This window comes from Pongo abelii, chromosome 10 (genome assembly GCF_028885655.2).
Source record: "Pongo abelii isolate AG06213 chromosome 10, NHGRI_mPonAbe1-v2.0_pri, whole genome shotgun sequence".
Lineage (NCBI taxonomy): Eukaryota > Metazoa > Chordata > Mammalia > Primates > Hominidae > Pongo > Pongo abelii.
In genome coordinates, this window is record NC_071995.2 from 38517096 (window position 1) to 38536426 (window position 19331).

Consider the following 19331-nt stretch of genomic DNA (forward strand, 5'->3'; position numbering starts at 1 on the left):
CTCTATTTTATTCTCAGGCTCCATGACACTTTTTTTTTTTTTTTCAGTTTTAGGCTTATATCCTCAAAGCATTCAGTCCAGTAGAAAAGAGAGGGAAACTTTGGTTTGCTTCTGAATAAAGTTAGTGTGTTCTATGCTTGGAACTTCTAAGCTTATCTCTTAGCCAATCTCTAGGGCTAAAACGATGGAATTACACAGATTTACCAGTAATAGACTACAAACCTATCCTTCACTTCCTGTGAATAGAAGAATTCAGTAATTTAGTGTTACAACTGGATAAGCATAGAATCTATGCGCTCCCACTTACATCCACATAGAATGAGAATTGAGGAAGTTTATTTCCCAGAGAATAATTGTTGTACTGGAAACAGGTGCAATGCAGAAGTTTTGTAAATCCACCCAAATATTTACTCCATGGTGTTGTATAATAGCACTATGCTGAAAGGGTTGGATGAAAGAACACTTGGAGAGAGAATGACCACGTACTATGGCTATAAATTGTGTGAATTTGAGCTATATACATAAACTGGAATGGAAAGGGTGATATTCATGTGCAAAATTTTTTGAAGAATGACCTGGTAGAGCTTGGTGATTGATTGTCTATTAGCTTATCCAATAGTAGATGTTTTCACAGTTACACATATTAGGGCTATACTATGGCCAGAGGTTCCTAAACTTTTGCAAGTTACAGCACTCTTAATTTTTCAGTTATTTTTGCATGGTACCCCTTCACCAAAATAAATAATTAAGAAATATATTTAATAAATATTGACTACTCCAGTAGGCCCCTATTTTGGGTATCATAGCTATAGCTATTGACTTACAAAATGTGTTATTACTTCCAAAGAAGGATCAGAAAATGGAAAATAGATAAGGGCTTTGCAGCTACTAGTTCAGTAATATTACATATAAAAGATTACCACACCCATTCATGCAGATCTTGAGTAGGTGATTTGGGTTTACCATTTTGTCTAAATTTTTCCTCATGTGAGTTCTGGATAATGGACTCTGATTTAAAAAATGATAAAACTAATTTCACATATCAGTCATGTGTACTTGGAGAAGAAATTGACTTGCTTTCTATGTTAAGTCTAGACCATTTTGCCCTCTTTGTAAAATGTGATTTGTTTTTGTATATGTTTAGTGATTTAATATGCTATTTATAATTTACTGTGAGTGATCAGAGAACAGCATTTTTAAAAAATTGGTTTCTTTGGTGGGGAAGGAAGAGATGAAGATAGGAGGATGGGGGTTTTAATAGGCATCAGATGTTGAGGGGTGGAGTACGAGGACTGACAGGCAGAAGTAGAAAAAGAATTTTCTGTAATAAATTTGGGTCACTTCTCAGTTTCCCAAGCATTAATCTTGATTATGATTGGATAAGGCAACAAAAGAAGTATCAGGAAAATAGGCATATGGAATGATACAGAGAGAAGAAGTTGAACTAAGAAGCATTTTGGAATACTTTAAATGCCATTAGTGATTTGTTCTGACTATTTAGACATGGGTTAAATAAACCTCATCAGTATATTTATGCCTTTTCTTAGTTTGATTCAGAGACTGTTACGTAGAAGAAATATGTGTCATTAACAACAATAAAAGTAGATGATTTGAAAGCCATTCCAGTATGAAAATAAATGATATATTGTCCCAGATTGATTTTGGTTTCTGACTCACTCTCCCAGACAATTCTCTCTAAACTTTCTGTAACATGAAACACAGAAAACTGAGTTATATGAATATTTATCTAGATAATCTTTCCTCTAAGACAATAGGAACTAGCACTTTCAGAGGAAATAATCTCATCTGGACCTCTTTCTCCTGTTGCCCATCTCTCAGGATCTATGCCATGCCTAATCATATGATAGAGCTCAAAATAGTAGTCCATCTTCACTAAGCCCACCTGATGTACCTTCTAAGCTTAATATGAGTATCAATATTCATGAACACAGTCTCCTATTAAAATGCTTTGAATTTAACATATTTCATATTTAGTATAAGTAAAATAGTTTATAATAGCAAAGACCTTTTAAAATTATTTTTTTCTTACTTGCTTTGCACATATGAAGCTTTGATTTTTACATTTTGGCTTCTTTGTGGTTTTATTATCTGAACTGTACCTTTGATTCATTTGAGCAAATCTCCTTACAAGCTAGAATATTTAAGATACATCTGATCATCTTTCAGTAATTTATTTCAGAATATTTATTCATCACTGACTATATGTCTTGCACAATATATATGCTTTTAATTAGGCCATATGTTACAATCACCTGAAGATTTCCTCAAGCCTAAATTTTAATCAAGCCTGACTCCAAACAGAATAACTAGAGTTTTGAACCAGTGGAGGGGTATGGTTTTAGATTCCCAGGTGATCCTAATTTGCATTCACGGTTGAGAATGATCTAATTCAAGCAATGCTTTTTTAAGTTAAATGTATTCTTCAGCTATTTGTTGACTATTTCTGGTACTGAGAAAAATGAGGATGATATAGTCATGGTGTCTGTTCTTTTTCAGTCCACATTCTTGACAATTAAAAATATTATGAAAGTCATACAACTGTGACAGAGAAATGCAAATGTGTTTCTCCAAACTTAAAGCACAAGCGTCATAATATTTCAAAGGAAACAAGAAAATTCAGGTGATTTTTGAATTGATACTCCTTTTCTCACTTTCCAGCTGCCTGCTACCTAGTTCACATGGTTTAGTCACAGGATAAGAGAAAAGTTTTCAAGCATTTTCCACAGATGTGAATGTTTGATATAAAAAAAGACACTCTGGTTTAAAGAGTGTTGCTAGGAAACACAGTTTGAAGATGAAATCCCCTATAGAGTTGACTTCTATCCTGTAATAAGAAAGTGTGGTGGTAGCATGTCCTGATTTAAAAAGCAAAAAAATAATCTATTAACTGTGTATCCAGAGGGAATTTGTTATAGGCTCATTTAAAACTTATTTGGAAATAGTTTTGGTTTATTATATGCACCACAACTTCCGGGAATTCTTTTGTTTTTTAATTGGTGCAAGGATAAAGTTGTAACCATATAATATTTTGTCCAAATAATCACTATACGAGAAATGCACTTAAATACAATAATGAACTCATGTTAATTTTTGCTTTAATAGTAATTTCTATTAGAGTAATATATCCTTTATCACAGTAAAATGTGGATATACAAAAAATATGCTAAGATAATAAGGATTGCCCATAATGCCACCTGATAGAAATAATCATGCTTTGGTGTTATTTATGTTTTATTTCTTCTAAATACTCAAGGCATGTTGGCTAATGGTTGTTATAGGTTTGTTCTGACACAGCCATTTAGCAAGTAAAATAGTTTAATCCACTTATATTTATTATAATTTCTTATGTACCTTGATGCATTTCTAAAATCTTATTTTATGTTTTCTTAATTACCTATTTTTTTCTTTCTCCTTATTTTCTGCCTTCTATTTGATTAGTTTATGTACCATGTATTATTATTGAGGTCATAATATCTAATATTTAGCCTTGCATTTTCACATAATCCAGTATAAGCTTTTCCTGATTCTGATTATTATAAAGCATTTGAAAGTGTAATTTTAAGGCTTCCCTAATATTTTTATCATATTGCTCTATTATATGTAAACACATCAAATTATTTAATCAGAATAGATTTCTCTATGAGGAATCACTGTATCAAAATATCTGAATACTTTTAAGACACTTGATGCATATTACTAAATTATTTCCTGAAAAGTTTGTCTTAGTTACTACTTCTTGTAGCAGTATAGGAAAATATTAATGATTGCATCCACATAAACATCAAGTATTGTTAATTTTAATGCTGTGCAAATTTTATCAAATAAAATATATATACAGCATTAAGTTGCATTTTTATTCATGTCATACATGTATGTTCATTCATGTAAGTTTAACATGTTCTTTATTCATTAGTCTATTATGATTATAATAGTCTTTCATATATTAACTGTGAGTTCCTTATAGCTACGTCTGTAATCTTTTTGAAGTTTTTTCCCAATTAATATTTTGCCCTTAAAATTCATTCATAACTTTTATATATACAACTTAAATTTTTTCCTTTGTATTGTCTTATATTCAGGGAGTTGGTGTATTTATTTCCTTTTTAAGTTTGTGTAAGTTAATTTGATTTTTATATTTTGACTTTTAATTCGTCTGAGTTTTTGTTGATATATGAAGTGAGATTAGAATACTTATTGATTTTTTTCTAGCTATTAATTGCCTCAGTGCCCATTATTAAGTCATATTTCATATCTTCACCTGTTAGCACTTTCACAAATAGAGGATGTAAGCAACATAAATGTAAGCCTGGTTTAAATCTTAATTCCACCACTTACTAGTACCAGAAACACCACAATCCTGGGCAAATTGCTTAACCTATATGACTCAGGTGTTTCATCCCTAAAATGGACACAAAGAAAGAACCTGTATCAAGGTTTTTGAGGGGTGAGATAATACATGTAAGGTGTCTGGCACACAATAAATGCTCAGAAAATTTTAGTTCTTGTAGAATCTGTTTATTCTTTAATGAACATCATTTTTTATGAAGCTTTTTATTATGATTTTCAATTGGTGGGATTATAGTTATTTTATTAGCCTTGAGAAACAATTTGGTAGAGTACTTAAGCACATGGACTCTAGAGCTAAACTGCTTGGTTGTGAATCCCAACATGCCAACTAGTTAACTGTGTGACCTTAGCTACTTCACATCTTTGTGTTTCAATTTCTCTGTCTGTAAAATTGAGATATTCATAGCATTTACCATAGAGATTTTCTGTGAGAACTCCAATGAGAATTAAATGTATTTAAAGTGGTTGGTAGTAAGTGCTATGTATGCATTAGCTATAATTTGTTCCAAAATAGTCTTAATGTCCTTTTCAGCCATTTTTCTTCTCTAATAAATTTGAGACTTATTCTTTCAAGTTTAGAGAAATCCCATTTGTGCTTTGATTGAAAATATGTCATTTTGGAAAACCTTAAGAATATTGAGTCTTGTTATCAGGAGCTGGTATATTTTTCCAATTTGTCAATGCTTCTTTTAAGTCTATCAATAAATATTTATAGCTTTTCATTTCTTGTACTGATTATTAAAAGTATTTCTAGGTCATCAATCGTGTGTTTGTTAATACTGCAGGCTGAGGCTTCATTTTTCTTATTTCTAAGTAGACATTGTTAGTACAAAAGAAAACTATAGTTTAGTTTATATTTATCTTCTGCTTAGTCACTTTGCTGAATTCTTAATGTTCATATTTTATTTAAATCCATTTTCTTTGATATCCTGGTCTATAATCATACCGTATGCAAATAATAGTTCTGCATCCTCTTTTTTGATTGTTGTAAATACAATTTTTGCTTCATTTTGAACTATATTTGCCTAAGCTCCAAAACAGTGCTAAATTCTGTGTTTCGGGTATGGTAGAAGACACTGGGATAAAAAAACAGACCAGACAGTGATGGGCCCTGTCCTCACAGTGTTTTAAATCAGTTCCCATGGACTTAACATAATATTGATCGGTCAAATCCTGTGTGTTGGTTTGCATTATTTAGGGGAGATGTTATATAACCTTCATTAGATTATTAAAAGGGCTTATGACTGTAAAAGGTTGAGTCTTTTATCCTAATTTATAGTGATAAATCAGTCTTATTAATATCCCGATTAATTTTTGTGATGATTTATATGTTCTTATTCACTGTTACAGACTTTTTAAAATTTCAAAATAACTGTGATAGTGTTACCATTTCCTTATATGTGTACTGTATATATATTTCTAATTACCCATATTCTCAAAAATCAATAACTAATTTTCCATAGAGAAATGTTAAAATATATCAAAAATAAAAAGACTTTAGGTACATTAATTTACATTTTTAAGAGTCTTATTTTGGGTGTTCAAAAGTAGAAACATAATTCAGTCTGCAATCATGGCTTTGTCACCTATGGTTTCTGTAAACATAAATATAAATAAAGATATGATTTACAATCTTAACTTGTTTTAGACTCCCGATTACAATTTAAAGAAATGTGATTAACAACAACAACAAAAAAAGCAAGTATATAGAATTTGGTTTTCTTTTGCCAGCAATTAACCTTTTTTGTGGACTACAGAAACATGGGGGAAAGATAGCTGATTGGTAGGAGAGATAGCAAGGCATTTACTGGGCCTGGTAGAGAGACTGTGGACCCATTTTATCAGTTTAATAAACAGAGTAAGAGTCTAACAAGCTGGGTGGCTTTCCACAAACAAAACAAGTTTGAGAGTTGCAGCAAAAGGAAAAGATCCTCTCCCCTGATTTAGTATCTAGGAGAAAACCATTCAAAGGAGGGACACTCATGTGGACAAAGAACACAGCCTTGCTTCCCCTCCTGCCACTCGGTTCACTCCACAGCGTCTTGCCAGTGGGCATGCAGGCCTGTGCCAGGGATGTGCTCCATGGAGCCAGTCAGCAGAAATCTCTTGAAAGTATTTTGACTGAAGCTGTAAAAAGTTGAACCATCTGAAAATTCCTTCTCAGGTTATTCTCTGTAAGGGTTAAACCTGCTGCCTTGGGAAATTCACTTCCTATCTGTATACTTGCATTTAGAGTGGGAGGGAGATTCTTTAATAGGTTGGTGAGAAGTAGCTGGACCTATAATTAAAATCACTGCTCTTTATTAACTAGATTTTAGCCATAATGTTGAGAGGAAAAAACAAAGATGGGGGATGTGATAAGTGATTTGAAAGAAAACAAAACGAAATTGTTAAGAGTCAAATATAGTGGTCCAGTTTGAATGGAATTGAAGGAAAGAAAAGGGGCAATTAGAATGTCATTGCTTCTCTTTTCAGTCTCTTCAATTTATCCCTTTAATATTCTGTACAAATATTAAGCAACTTTTTTAGGTAAGTGGCATAGTTATAACTCTCAAAACAATTTGCTAATTTATAAATTCAGTAATTTAAAAACTGTTTACTAAGCATTTCCTGTGTGATAGGTGTTGTGGTAGGTTCTCGGGTTTTTGAAGCCCCAAATCAATGGGAAAGTCAGACACTGAGAATTATTTAATCATAAAATGTAATACTCATCCTTAAAGAAAGGCACAAATGGTATAAATCTCAATGTATTATTATGAGTATTAAAAAAAGATAATTCACATAAAGAACTGGCAGTGATCGTGGCAGTTTACCTATCATATGTACTCCAGTGATGAGAAGAATCATGAAGACAAGGATTATGCTGAGGATGAAGATATTAGGGGACAGGTACTGCCATTTATTATCATTGGCAAGCTGCTTGACTTCTCTAAACCTCGTTTCTCCATGTGTTAGTTGGAGTCAATAATAGTTACCTACATGTAATTTTGAAGATTAAAGGTATTTGTAAACCACTGGTATTTGAAACAGTGGGTGTTCTATAAATGAGTTATTTCCTTTACTAGACTCCTATCCATGGGATACTAATCTCTAATACTATACGGATATTATCAATAAAAAAGAAATACAGATACATGAGTGGTATATTCTGAGAATAGCACTAGATATGGACTATCTCTAAGGTCATTTTTAAACAGAGCGAGTATCACCTTTCCTGTGACTCCCCACTGTACTTTATTTCTCCCTATAATTTTATTATTTTTTAATAGACTTTAAGAGTTTTAGGTTTACAGCAAAGTTCAGCAGAAATAACAGCGAGTTCTCATATACCCCTTGTCTCCTCACACATAGCCTCCCCCACTATCAACATCCCGCACCAAAGTGGTACAGTTGTTACAATTGATGAACCCGCACTGGTACATTATTATCAACTGAAGTCCTTAGTTTACATTAGGGTTACTCTTGCTGTTGTACGTCCTATGGATTTGGATGAATTTGTAACGACAGTATCATACAGAATAGTTTCACTGCCCTAAAAATCTTCTGTGCCACTGCATTCCAGCTCTGTGATCTCCCTATTCATTTCTCCCTCCTTGCTAACCCCTAGGAAACACTGATTATTTTACCGTCTCTGTGGTGTTGCCTTTTCCAGAATGTCATATAGTTGAAATCATACAGTATATATTCTTTTCATATTGAATTCTTTCACTTAGTAATATGCATTTAAGTTTCCTTAATATATTCTTATGGCTTGACAGCTCATTTCTTTTTAGTGCTAAATAATACTCCATGGCCTCGTTGTACCACAGGTTATTTATTGATTCCTCTACTAAAGGATGGGTTTCAATTTTTTGGCAATTATTAACTAAGGTGCTATAAACATCCTTGTGCCAGTTTTTGTACCGACATACATTTTCAACTTCTTTGTGTAAATACTAAGGAGTGTGATTGCTGGATCATATGGTAAGAATATGTTTAACTCTGTTAGAAACTGCCAAACTGTCTTCCCAAGTGGCTGTACCATTTTGCATTTCTACCAGTAATAAATGAGAGTTCCTGTTCTTCCACATCAAATGCTAGTGAGGATATGGAACAGCAGGAACCAACAACATTTGGTGTTAAATTTTTGCCATTTGAATTGGTATGCAGTGATATCTTTTTACCACTTTAATGTGCAATTCCCTGATGATATATGATGTTGAGCATCTCTTCATATACTTATTTGCCATTTGTTTATCTTCTTTGGTGAGACGTCTCTTCAGGAATTTTGACCATTTTCTAGTTGAGTTGTTTGTATTGCTATTTTTAAGTTTTAAGAATTTTTGTATATTTTGGATAACACTCCTTTATCAGTTGTTTTCACAGATATTTGTCCCTGCCTATGGCTTGTCTTCTCCTTCTCTTGACAGTGTCTTCTGCAGAGCAGGAATTTTAAATTTTAATGAAGTCCTGCTTCGCAATTCTGGTTTTCATGGATTCTGCCTTTATTGCTATATCAAAGAAGTTTGGATTCTGCCCCTATTGCTATACCAAAGAAGTTATTTCCATACCCAAGGTCACCTTGACTTTCTCCTAGGTTACCTTGTAGGAGTTTTATAGTTTTGCATTTTAAATTTAGGTCCCTGACTCATTTTGAGTTAGTTTTTGTGAAGAGTGTAAGGTACATATTTAAATTTTTTTGTTGTTGTGCATGGATGTCCAGTTATTTTAACACATTTTGTTGAAAAGACTGCTTCTTCATTAAGTTTCTTTGTCAAAGGTGAGTTGATTATCTTTATATGGTTCTATATTTGAACTCTCTATTCTGTTCCATTGATCTATGTATCTGTTTTTTTCACCAGTACCACAGTATCTTGGTGACCATAGCTTTATAGTCTTTATGGCTTTAAATCTTGAGTTTGGACAGTGTCAGTCCTCCAGCTTCGCTCTTTTTCTTCAATATTTTGTTGACCATTCCGCTTCTCTATGTAAACTTTAGAATCACTGTCAATGTAAACAAAATAACTTGCTGCAGGTTTGATTGGAATTGTATTGAATCTATAGATCAAGTTGAGGAGAACTGATATCTTGACAATTTTGAATTTCCTTCACTATGTTTTTATTTTTGTGTTTTACCAAATATTTGTTCAAGGAAAGAATAATTTGAACTCTTCCATACTAGAGCCCTATCTAAAACGTTTATCCTCTTTGCTATCCTTAGTTTTGGTCAAATAACTAGTTGGCTGTTAAGGCTGAGCAAAGATCTACCACTAATAATTTGTATTGTGAGCCTGTCTGAAGGTGAATGATGTGTAGATTAGATGCGAATAGCAGAAAGTGATAAGAAAGACATAGCTACAGTGGAAATGAGCTTCTCTCAGGGTCTAAAATCTGTTACTCTGCATACCCCTTAAAGTGTTGCTCTCAGTGGATTTTTTTTTTGTTTCATAAAATAATATGTGTATTCCAGATGAATCCAGGAAGTTTCTCATTCTCAGAAAAACACTAAATCCCAGGCACATTAGAATTTTTCCATGAGAGGCTGTAATAGGTTACTGACTCCTATTCAAATAAAAATATTAATTACAGAAAACAAAATGGAATCATTCCCAAAGAAGGAGACACAACAACAAGAGATGAAAAACCACAGCCAAACAATCATTATTACCGGCATATCGGAAATAGTACCTGACTTAGTTAAGATATTGTGCTTTGACAGGAATGCTAATCATGTTTCAGGATATAACTTATCCAACAACTATATACTCACAGCTTCCAGAAGGGAAGTCCACTTCTGCAAGGGCAAGAGATTTGAAACCTGAAACTTTGTAATTTTTTTGCTGATAGGGTCGGAGGGTGATTTGCTAACATCTCATTATACATTGTATGTTAAGAGAAATGTAAAGGTCAAAACATGGTGCTTTCTGTTTCTGCTGGAGTGCTCAGTCAGAGAGATTCAGTTAAGCACAATATCAACCATTACAAATTCTTCCCCGAAATTCAAGACACATTAATCAAAACAAATGGAACTCAAGAAAAATGAAAACTGGGGGGTGAATAAACAAATACATGATTGAGTTGAAAACATAAAAATATTTATTAAAATGCCAAAAATATTAAATAGAAACATTCTGATGTAATGATTTCAGATACAGTTCAAACTTAAATAAAGAATGTATGGTCACATAAAATGTAAGTAAGTATATTGCCTTTCACCTAAAGTTTTCCAGTTAAATGCAAAACCTTCCTCTTTACCCTAACTAGGTAGATAATTATATCACCCTGCATAGTCATGTTAGAAGTTTAATTTTCAAGCTAAATCAAAATCACTTAAAATGTCAATGATAGTTTAAAATTTAAGAATAGAAATTTGGACATATCAAACTCAAAATTGATACTTTATTGAAAAAAACTAAATGTCTTTAAATTGCTATAACAAACTTTATATGTTCAAAATTAGTTAACAAAAATAAAAGAAGACAAATTTCTGCATTCTTCAACCTCCAAATTTCTAATATCTTTATTCTAAGAAACTGCAGCTATTGTAGTGATATTCCTTCAATCCTGAAAACACTCAGGAAGCAATTTTTTTTTAAATGTTCTACCTTGGCAGGAACTTTAGATCACAAGTCAAAGGTATCTCTTCTAAACTTGTAAAGAAAGTAAACAATCTACCAAGAGAACAAACAGCTCCATGGCTGCCAATAGATATAGCTCTTACTGCTTCCTCCCCTTATTTTGTTTCTTTTAGTAAGAGAGCCATGACAAAGGAAAAACAAAATAATTTCAGATTTATATTTCTGCTGCTTCTTTTTTCTTCCTTCCATTTTGTTCACTGCATAAAACAAATTGATTAGGAGATTCTATTACTGGTCTTCAAATATCATCAATATGTAGATGACTTCCAAGTAGCTATCCCCCACTCCTGTCTGACTTCTAAATTCTGGTCTTATTTATTCAAATGTTTACCTAGTATCTCCACTTGAATGTCTAATGGGAAACTCAAATATAATACGTTCAAAACTAAATTATTGGTCAACTCACTTTCCCATCAAAACTCGAGTTCCCCTTTGTTGAATAGCAACATGTTACACTCTAATAGCCACCCCAAAAGGCAAACACTCATCCCTGAATTCCTCCCTTTTCCTCATCGTCTGTTCCAATATCTCTACAGGTACTACGCAGTCAGTGTTTATCTTTCACTGGTTCATACCCTCCTTGAAGCCAAGAACCATATTTCTTGGATCTGTTAAATCCCTAGGACCTTTAAATATTTTAAAACAAATAAAATTACCTATATAACAGCTTCTTCATTTGCTAAGCAAATGATTGCTTTTACATACCTACATTGCAAGTGATACTGGCCACTTCACTGCATTGAAGAAGTCACTAGATCTTGAAAGATAAGCTCTATTGTATCCTTCCTCTCAATTGTTAAAACCCACAGCAGATATACATGAAGAGTGAATGTTGATTTAAACTGTGAACTTTAGTTAATAATAATGTATTAATATTAGCTCATCAACTGTAACAAATCGACTACAGTAATACAAAATGTTAATGGGGAAACTATACAGGAGAAAAGGGATATATGGAAACTCTCTGTACTTTCTGTTCAATTTTCTTTAAGTCTAAAACTGTTCTGAAAATAACATATAAAATATGTCACAGGAAAAATATTTCTCTCATTTTATGCCATTATATTCTCAAGACATCTAGAGACCCATTTTTTCTCCAGTCCCCAATGCCTTGTCTTTTAATACCTAACTTTTTAGTTAATTTTTTATCTATTAGCTGAGTATATTTCATTTCCCTTCCCATAAGTGAAGAGATACTATATAATGCTGACTTCATGAAGACTTATGAAGAAATCAATTCTATGAAATAAAAATATTTCTGAATGAGTTTATTACAACTGAGAGGGGAATTTGTTGGAAATTCACACTTAATAGTATCGTTTCTAGAGAATTTGGTCCATATAAATTCAGTCTTGGCAACTAGCCATTAGGGGTTTTTGAACTGGCATATTTGAGAAGTGTTCTAACTTCTCAGTGGAATAAAGAAGAGGGGAAAGAACATTATAGAATGATTCTTTTCTTTAATAAATTTCCATATAAAAGGGTTTTGAAAGTCTGGCCTCAAGATAATTCCGGAAATAGATTTCAAAGACTGCGACTCAAGTTTCTGTTTTATAGTAAGCTTAAGTTTTATAAAGTGTCAAATTGATGATCAGTTATATGGAAGCCTCTATTTATAATACTATAGTCCATTTTTATACTACTTTTAATTTGCAAAGGTGCTTTCATATATTATCTTATTTGGTATTCATAGTCATCCTGGGAAAATTGTAGAACAGATGCTAACTCCTAAATAGATAACCACAATTTCACAAAGTAAAGAAAAAGAAATGCATGGAAGTATACTCAGTCCAATTTTATTAGTCCATTTTCTATTGCTTCAAAACACCTGCAACTAGGTAAGTTATAAAGAAAAGAAATTTATTTCCTACAGTTATGGAGGCTGAGAAGTCCAAGGTTGAGGGGCCATACCTGGTGAGAGCCTCCTTGCTGGTGGGGACTCCATAGAGTCCTGGGGCAGCAGCAACACAAGGCGTCATGTGGTGAAGGGACTGCGTGTGTTCTGTTGTTTGCTCAGGTCTCTCTTCCTCTTCTTGTAGAGACCACCAGTCCTACTCCCATGATAACCCATGAATCCATTAATCCATGAATGGATTCTAATTCGACCACCTCTTTATCTCCTCTTTAAATACTGTCATGTTAGGGAATGTTTCCAACACATGAAATCTGGGGGACACAAGCAAACCATAGCACCAATGTTAACCATTTAATAGTAACTCTTGTGCTTGAAGATTTTTTTTGTTTTGTTCTGTTTTTTGTTTTTTGTTTTTTTTGAGACGGAGTCTCGCTCTGTCGCCCAGACTGGAGTGCAGTGGTGCGATCTCGGCTCACTGCAAGCTCCGCCTCCCGGGTTCACGCCATTCTCCTGCCTCAGCCTCCCGAGTAGCTGGGACTACAGGCTCCTGCCACCATGCCCAGCTAATTTTTTTTTTTTTGTATTTTTTTAGTAGAGATGGGTTTCACCATGTTAGCCAAGATGGTCTCGATCTCCTGACTTCGTGATCCACCCGCCTCGACCTCCCAAAGTGCTGGGATTACAGGCGTGAGCCACTGTGCCCGGCCGCTTCAAGATTTCTTAATGAAGGTAGTTGCATCGATGTTCATAGGTGCTTTTCTTTGAATTATCAGCTCTATTCTAAGACACCTAAATCTTCTGAACACACACACACTTACATGCTGACACACACTTACATGCTGACACACACACTTACGCACATACATTTATTAATCACACACTGTGCAAAGTATTTAAGCCCCAATAGGAATATAAAGATATGTATAAGGTATGTTTTTTTTTTCCTCTCTCTCAGAAACTTATAGTGTAGTTAGGGGTAAAGAGAAATGATCACAGGTGTCTTACGTACAGTTTTAATATAATTCTCAGGAGTATGTATTATATTACTATTCCCATTGTACAAACACTGAAATGACTTGCCTAAATCCACTGAGCCATGTGCATCACTTCTGACTAGACTCACAGTCTGTACCCTTGTCTCCTAGCCTCACTGCCTTTTGTTAATATAAACACCTAAAATGCCATGAACATAGGCTCAGATTTCCTAGGACAGTTTTATAGCTGGTTATTGTGTTCTATTTATTGTCCATTAAGACATATCAGAAACACCAAATTTCAACAAAGAAAATACTTCTCCAAAATACTTTCTTTCCTCAACCTTTTAAGTTGTCCTGAAATATATTTTTTCTAATTCAGTTTCCCGATATTCAATTGGAAGTGGCCTTGCGTTTAAAAAGTAACCAAGAATATAATAAGATATCAGTAGGTGAGACAAAGGACCACTCGAAGATTTTTGACAAGGGAGAAGACCTCAGAGGAGGAGGTTGGCTGAGGAGACACTTTCCTATAAAGATAAAATTTAATCTGGATCCTGAAATAGAGTTGAAATTCTTATTTTCTCATTTACAAACTGAAGCTAATAATAGTAGCTACATCATTTGTTTAGATGAAAATTGAGTTAATACTTAGGCTTTTAAAACAGAGCCTGACTTAGAAGTTGGAAGATGGAGTACATATATCTTAACTACTAAGCTAAAAGTTTTTATCTTTTAATTTCTATTGCCTAGCATAATGCCTAACACATAAAAGTATTTAATAGATACTTGTTGAATGAATGATGAAATGATGGTGTATCATCGGTAAATTTTGAGTCAGAGAGTATAGTAAGAGAATTATAGTTTTTGGAGGTCAAATTGACATTTGTATTGTTCACTAAGCTTCAGAGATTTGGATATATGTTCTTTACAATAATAAATGCTTAGACTGTTTCCTCTTGGTGGAAGGGATCAAAAGGTAGATCCATCAAGTTTTCTCTAAAGCTTGTGCCTAACTAGGTGCTAAGCTTTTGAAGTTTGAGAATTTGCTTCTACTGTTATTACTAACTGGGGCTTGTATGAAGCATTTCACATAGCAAGTACTCAGGAAGTATTTATTGATTGATAAGACTTGGATTTGATACAAGGAAATAGTTGCTTACATTCAGTGAGAATAATTAAAGATACCAGAAACTATAGAATCACTTTCCTTTAGATAGTTTTTGTATAACCCACATCTCTTTCTGTAATTTCATATGACTGGAGGAATGTATTGACCCTTGCCCTACTGACAAATTAATTAATATTTGATATAAATTTGAATAAAAAGGAACAAAGCTCTCTGTGTAGCCCAAGACCATGTTGTGAATGTAAGTCTGAAACTTCAATGGTTTGGGGGCACCAGGTTAAGGTAGCCAGGTAATTTCCCTAGTATCTGTTCTGGTAATGAAACCTTTAAAAGGAGCCAGAAGAGCAGAGCCTTCATAAACCAAAGCACTTAGGATTAAATATTATGATGATATTTTCTTGTAGAACTATTCAACAACTCTCTGTGAAACAAAAGTTCAACACATGGCATTTAAGGTGCCATGATTTTAACACACTTCTCTTTCTCAAATATTTTCATGAGTATATGCCCTAGCCATGCTTACTCTTCAAGGGTCTCTGAATTTGACCTTTATTTTTCTCCTTTCTCTATTGCTACTTCCTCTTGGATCTGCTTGCCAAGTATGGAACAATAATTTGTTTTTAGGAATTTCTCAATAAACATGTTCAACAGATTTTAATGGAGTATCTTTGATGTGTTAGGCATCATGTTAGGTAATGTGGGGGGTATAGAAAAAGGAATGAGATAATCTGCTGTTGAGGAGCTTGTAATTTAGAAATTCCCTCCCTGAATAAATATCTTTGATTTACCAATACTTATGCTACTGCTACAATATGTCTGGACATGGTAGATACTTAAGAAATATGTATGGAATACATTAATAAATAATTTTAAATTACCATTCATCTACCCTTATAGGATTACTTTGTTCTATATTCTTCAAAGAAAATGTAATACATTTCTTGGTCTTTGAAGAGGTTTTGAATAAAAACAGATGTCTGCATGATTAAATTGCACAATCATTGAGATTAATTTATATATGTTTCAAATATAAATGCTTGAACAGTTTGAATTGAATTGAAGTGAATTTAACGTAAAGTTCTCTTACGTTCTTTCTAGAAATAAGGGCCTAAATAATTTTGGTATGAATCACTTATCAGTTTAAGTACTGATACAATGACCTGTATTCAATGACTCTTTTATCTAAAAAACAGAATGTCAATGATTACATCATGCTCCCAGGAGGACTGTACCTTCCACATTGACATCTCTTAACCTGAACAGCAGCTAATAGGAGTTACGAGATCATCAGTCTCATTCTCACTTCAGGGGTGGTCTCGTGTCAGAACACACTCAGAAGTTTTGTGTACCTTTAGGTTTGTGAAGTGGAATAAATGCCTGATATTTTAACAAAGATATTCAGATACTGTGCAGCATGGAGCAGCCTCGAGCATCATAATCCTATGCAGCAGCATTAGGTAGAACGACTTAGAGTGGAACCTCTGAAAGCACAGTGGCAGCAGTGATGAAGCCTTTTTATTAGATGTGGGCATCTCCATAGTGGAGTAAGGACGTACAAAGGGAATATTACAGCTCAGGAAGTCTTTAAAACTCTCAGGGTACATTGAGTGAGCTCTTGAATCTGGCATTGTTTCTTTACAGGTCTTATCCTTTAATGCTTATATGTGAGAGCAAAAGAGAAAGGAGTTTGGACATTCTATCTTGCTGACATAGGATTTTTTTCTGCTGTATTAAATTCAAAATTCTACTTTGGATCTTTAGATATGATTCACAGGTATCACAAAGCATATTTCTTTTGTAGTAGTCTACCAATCTCAGATCGGTTTGAATTGCAGTTGAGCAACAATGGAAGTTAAAACACATTCAATCAGGTCGTTATAGTCCAATAAGACAGTCTCAAATAAAAGTCAGAAAGCTTCTAGTTATTAGTCAAAGCAATACATCAGAATGCCTTGTTTATTATGGTACGACAAAATGAATCAGATGTAGACATAGAGGATATTTATTTATCATGTAGACCAAATGCCACACAAAATATACTATAGACATAATTTTAAGAGACAGACTATTAAATATCATGCATCTTCTAATTTTTAGAGCTGTGTTGGCTGAACATGTGGCCCTAGAACACATTTGCATGCACATAGATACCTAAACATTGTTCTCTGTGAGCAATGAAAATATTCCAGCCTTCACTTAACACACTTACTACAACAATCCTTGAACTTTAGTATGCCCACAAATTTCCCAGAAAACTTGACTAAAACGCAGATACTAAGACTATTCTTCAAAAGTTGCTCAGAAATCGATCTTATTAACAATCACGTGCCAAATGCTGGTAATGTAGGTGGCCTTTGGGCCACCGTTTGGGAAACACTGACTTATTGTTATGAAAAATATGTTAATTATTGAATATGCAAAATATTTTTTATAATCTAAAGCAAAGACAGATACTAAGTATCTTTTTAAAAAATTAAGTAATAAACAATAAGGGATTTAAATCTGTACGGAATAGAAGATGTCAAACCCTTGCTCTGTGCTCTGTTACTAGCTATTTGTATTTGAGCAATCCATGTAAGCCCTTTAAGTCAGTCCATCTCTAGAAATGGCTGCTGAGGAGAAAAAATCTTAAGGCTTTGACAGACATGGATGTTAATTAAGTGCTGACAGCACGGCATGCATTCTACAGAACAATTGACTGCTTACATTTTTAGATAATTGGATTTATAATTAAATTAATTGCTCATTTATTTTTGAAATGATGTAATGCAAGCAGAGGAAGGTAAAAATAGTGAAACTTTATTTGTGATGTTTATAGCACATATTTTTACTGGAATAATTTAAGCCCATGGTGTCACACAGGACTATAATTGCTACAGCCATGTGTATTCCCTGGAATTTCAGGAAACCATCATTTTTAGGTGGTAGCAAAAATAGGAAGTCCCACATAGATTTTTGTCCTACATTTTGGGAGTGTGTGTATGTATGGTTAGGTGCCTTGTAAAGTTCGAGAAAATGCAGAAAAGCCCTGCTGATTCCAAACTATCTTGCCCATGGAACTGATAAGGTACCAACTCCACACAGTTATTTTGCTTAGAATTATAAAATTTGAGATGCTAATGGAAAATGGAGATAGTAATAATGAACAAGTGATATTATTTCTTGCTTATCAGCAATCCTGAGAATTACTGATTCAATCAATGAACAAAAGAGGCACTGTTTTAGCAAGCAAGATTTAGAACTCACATATGTATTTACGAGATTCCACTCAACTTCTTTCCCATCAGTATATTAATAAGAATCAGTTTATTACTCAAGGGCAAAGCCATATTTTAGGTTTGGCAAAGAATTGCTGCTTAAAATATTAAATGAATATTAAAGGAAAGACAAAACATGGTAGATAGGTTTTAGTAGGAGCTGCGAATGATGCAGGGATGTGAAACTGACAACTGCTCTGTTGTCGATGATTTACATGAAGAATCTGTGTGGAAGAGACTGAAGGGAGCCAGGCAATGAATGGGAGTACTGAAGGTGACACAGTAACCTCAGATACATAAATGCAGTAGAGAAGGAAATAACAGGCATATCTGCTTAAAATCTTATAAGCCACTAACTTGTACATTTTCGTATCTGATCCTGACCAAATCTCTCACATTTCTAGAGCTGTACTGAGTTAATTGGGATCGTGTAGATTGCCCAAAGACGCATAGCTAGTAATACAGCCAGGGTTTGAATCCTTTTATTCTAGACACATTTAAATTCCCTATGTTTTATTAGTTTTTTAAAAAGATATTTAAAATCTGTTCTTGATCTAGATCATAAAAAGAATTTTTTATATTCACAAATTAGCATATTTTTTTCATAACGCTGTTAGTGTTTCCCAAAATGTGGTCCAGGGGCCACTTAACACCATTTGGGGTGCACTTGTTAATTAGACAGATTCCTGAGTAAATCACAAGATAATAAGAATTTCTGTGGAAATAGCTCAAGCATCTGACTTTAATCAAGCTTCCTAAGGAATTTGTAGGCATACTGAAGTTCAAGAATTACTGTAGTAAGTGTGCCAAGTGAAGGTTGGAATGTTTGACACTCTGGGGATGTTATATATCATGAGATGTTTTAGAACGTGTTGTGTTGCTCCTCTTTCATGTATACGGCACACACGTTCAAGTGACAGGCTGTTTGAGGGGCTAAGGCTGTTGCCATCTGAAGACCAATGCAGCTCTATCTGCTCATTGAACAACATATTTTATTCTGACAATGGAAGGATACTGTTTGTAATCATTTGCAGAAAAGGGGGTACTCTCCTTGTGTATGTACTGTATTCCTTGGCTTAGAACAGTATGGTCTTCAGAAATTTTTATAAAACGTATTTGACCACTGCAATA

At 33.7% G+C, this 19331-nt stretch overlaps 1 protein-coding gene across 5 annotated transcripts in view; it reads left to right on the top strand.

The window, feature by feature from the left end:
- CNTN1 (contactin 1) overlaps positions 1 to 19331 on the top strand; it is a 390365-nt gene that overhangs the window by 201736 nt on the left and 169298 nt on the right.